The sequence below is a fragment of the Hyaena hyaena genome, unplaced genomic scaffold (assembly GCF_003009895.1).
Source record: "Hyaena hyaena isolate Hyena2069 unplaced genomic scaffold, ASM300989v1 scaffold_853, whole genome shotgun sequence".
NCBI lineage: Eukaryota > Metazoa > Chordata > Mammalia > Carnivora > Hyaenidae > Hyaena > Hyaena hyaena.
This window is the reverse complement of record NW_024081486.1, coordinates 634,625-638,581: the sequence shown is the minus strand read 5'-3', so window position 1 is coordinate 638,581 and position 3,957 is coordinate 634,625. Positions and strand designations below refer to the sequence as shown.

Sequence of the window (3,957 nt, the reverse complement as noted above, 5' to 3'; positions counted from 1 at the left end):
GATGTAAATTCCTCCAAATATACACACAGGTTTAAAGTAATCCCTGTCAAAATCCCAGCAAGAGTTTTTGTAGCTACAGATTATTTTTAAATTTATAAAAAAGTTATGGGCCCTACCTAGAATAATTAAAATAAGCTTGGCTCAAAATACCGAGTCTCCACCGAGAGTCACTGCCGTTTCCTGTTTTCAACAGTACTTTGGCAGAACCCGGCACTCGCCCCCCACCACAGCCCTCCGCTCAGAGCCAGCCCTCTGCCATCTCCTCACGGCGCCCTCGAACCACCCCAAGGCCCCCGAAGCCACTCCAGCGCCGTGCAGCCATGGCACCCTGTTCCTGGCTCTCCTCAGCCACCTCCATGACGACTGCTTCCCCCTCGCAGGTGCGCCAGAACTACCACCAGGCCTCGGAGGCCAGCCTCAACCGCCAGATGCCCCTGGAGCTGTGCGCCTCCTACGTCTACCTGTCCGTGCCTTACTACTCTGGCTGCAGAGGTGGGGCTTTGAAGACCTCTGGCAAACGTTTTCTTCACCAGTCTCACGAGGAAGGGACATGCTGAGGAACTGGTGAAGCTGCAGAGCCAAAAGGTGGCCGAATCTTCCTTCAGGATATCAAGAAACCAGCCCCCGAGGAGTGCAAACAGAGTGTGCCTTACACTTGGAAAAGAGCGTCAATCAGTCACGCCTGGAACTACACCAACCGGCCGCTAATAAAAAAGGACCCCGTCTGTGTGACTTCACGGAGACGCATTCTGTGAATGAGCAGGTGAAATTCATCAAAGAACTGAGCGACCACATGATCAACCTGGGCGCGATGGGGGCTCCGAATCTGGCGTATGGCACAGTGCCTCTGACAAGGATGCCCTGGGAAACGGTGATAAGGAAAGCGACGCCTTAGGCTGTCTTCCCATGGCCTCAAGGGTGACTTCCCAGGTCACCGAGGCAGGGCATGCGTGTTGGGGTTATGTTTACCTTTTCTCTAAGTTGTACCAAAACATCTACTTCTTTCATTTGTACCATTCCTTCACATAAAGTAATTCAGTACCCACCCCCCCAACAAAGTAATCTTGCCACACAATATAAACGTGGGAGAAATCACTCCATCCGATAGAAAAGCTTACTAGACAGCTTTAGTAACGAAGACAGGGTGGTGTTGCCAGAAGTACGAACACGTACACCAATCACGCAGAACAGGAAACCTTACAAACCGACCCAAACCAAGATACTCAACTGATTTGTGGAAAAAAGAAAAAAACAAAACAAAAAAAAAACACGCACAAGCAATTCAACAGAACAAAGATTATCTTTTTAAGAAATGGTGCTAGAGGAATCAGACACCCACAGGCAAAAAAAAAAAAAAAATCAACCTAAACCTCATAAGTTAAAAAAATTAATGCAAAATGGAACACCAGAATAAGTCTAAAGTGCAAAACTAGGAGATATTTTTCATGGGGGAAAAAAACTTAAAGATTTGTGTCAGTGGAAGAGTTCTTAAATGCGACACTAAAGATATGATCATTAAAAAAGGATAAACTGAGCTACATCAAAATTTAAAACTTTGGCTGTGAGACTCAGTTATGAGCATGAAAAGATAAGCTATGGTCTTAGAGACGGTATTTGCAAACCATATATCTGAGAAAGGGCTCATATCTGTATTTTTTAAAAACTCCAAAATTGAACAAGAAATCAGTCTTATTGGATACTTGGCAAAAAACATGAATATACATTTCACGGAAGAAGATATACAGACATTAAGTTATAAGGTGTTCAGCATCATGAACCATTAGGGAAATGCAAACTAAAACACAATGAGTTATCACAACACACCTATGAAAGTGTCTAAAGGAAAAAAAACAGTGACAATATCAAATGCCGGCAAGGACGCTGAGAAGCTGGGTCATTCATTCACCCATTGCCGGTGGGAACGTAGAGTGGCGCATCTGTTTTGGAAAACAGTGTGGCAGTGTATTTAAAAGCTAAGCATTCAACAACCCTATGACCCAGAAATTGCATTGCTGGGCATTTATCCCAGGGAACTTCAAAAGTTACATCCACACGGAAACCCGTACATTTATGTCTATAGCACATTATTACAATAGCAAAACCTGGAAGCAATCAAGACGTTCCTCAGCAGGTGAATAAACAATTTGTGGTATGTCCACATCGCATAATACTTCTCGGCAACGAAAAGGTCCCGACTACTGAAACATGTAGCAACCTAGTTGGACCTCAGAGGCACTGTGCTCAATGAGAAATGCCAATCTCAAAAGCTCCCACACTCTGTGATTCTATTTATACAACAGTCTCATTACAGAGAGTGAAAACTGATTAGTAGTGTCAGGGGTTCGGAATAATTGGGAGGCAGGAGGTGGGTGTGAGTATATAATAGCAGCACAAGAGAGATCTTTGTGGTGATAGAATTGTTCTCTACCTGGACCGCAGTGGTGGTTACACAAATCCCCGCGTGATAAAATTACTTAGAATTACACACATTATGCCAATGTCCACTGCCTGGTTTTGAGGTTATCCTACATTTACGTGAGATATAAACATCGGAAGGAACTGCGTGAAAGGTCTAGGGGACCTCTCTGAACTGTTTTTACAATTTCCTGTGACCCTAGGGGCACCTGGGTGGCTCAGTCAGTTCTGTCTGACTTTGGCTCAGGTCGTGATCTCACACATGTTGAGTTCGAGCCTCACATTGGGCTCTCTGCTGTCAGAGCAGAGCCTGCTTCGGAACTTCCAGTCCCCTCTCTCTGCCCCTCCTCCATTCTCTCTCTCTCCAAAAAAAAAAAAAAAAAAAAAAAAATTCCTGTGCCCCTATAATTATTTCAAAACACAATTTAAGAAATTAATGTCCGAAAGTTTTCCCGACTTTAATAAAAATATCAAGCCACAAATCCAAGAATCCCTTGACTCACTGCAGGCGAAGTGCTGAAAATCCGTGACAAGGACATTCACCTGCTCCTCATCAGAAACAATGCATGCCAGAACCCAACAGGATGACATTCATGTGGTAAAAGAAAAAAAAATATGTCCACTTAGAATTATATGTGTGGCCAAATTACTTTTGAAAAATGAAGGTAAAACAGAGACACTTCCAAATAAGAGCTGAGAAAATACATCCTAAGAAGATCCACACCATCAAAACTATTAAAGAAAATTATTCAAAGTGATGAAAAATTGCAACATATATCTACACACAGAAATGAAGTAGATCATAATGGTACATATGTGGCTAAATATATTTCTTCTCATTTTTAAGTTTTTTGAAAGGCTCTTGGCTGCTTAAAGCAGAATAATACAATGTAGAGTTTACAACATGTGGAAATAAATAGCAGCACAGGGACAGCACAAAGAATGACAGGCAAAGGTTGGTATACTCTTGGTGTTTTGGTTTTTTTTTTTAATGTGAAATGGTATAATAAATTCACACAAGTATATAATAATACTCGTATGTTTATTTCATATAAATACATAAGCCTATATGCATACATACACACACATGCATACATGTGTTCTGAGCAGGGTCCTTACATTTCAAGAAAGTGGACTCGTTATGAGGAGGGAACATACTAAGAATCTACCAGGTGACACAACATATGTGAGAGGGGGAGTGTTTTAAGGTAGGTGACCAAATGACCTCGTTCTCTCTCTTTACTTTTCAACTACATGACATTCGTGCTCCCTGACGAGATAAGCATGGATCCCACTGATAAATTTTGCTGCCACAGCAACTCTAGCCCTTGTACCTGCCGCCCCACGCCCACCGCCCCCGTTCTAATGATGTGTCACTTCCTGCTTCAGCCTCCAATCAGCCACTGCGGCAGAAGTCCAAGGAATCAGAGGTGAAGTTTAAAGATGGACACTGCCTATACTCTTCCCTTAACCCCAGAAGCCACTGGAAATCGCCCGAAGACCCACTGGGGGAGATGGACATTGTTTCCCAGAAGTAAATAC

The 3,957-nt window shown here is 43.0% G+C and overlaps 1 pseudogene; it reads left to right on the top strand.

The window, feature by feature from the left end:
- Positions 1–356: 356 nt before the first annotated feature.
- LOC120222245 lies at positions 357–1,029 on the top strand (annotated as a pseudogene).
- The last annotated feature ends 2,928 nt before the right edge of the window (positions 1,030–3,957 follow it).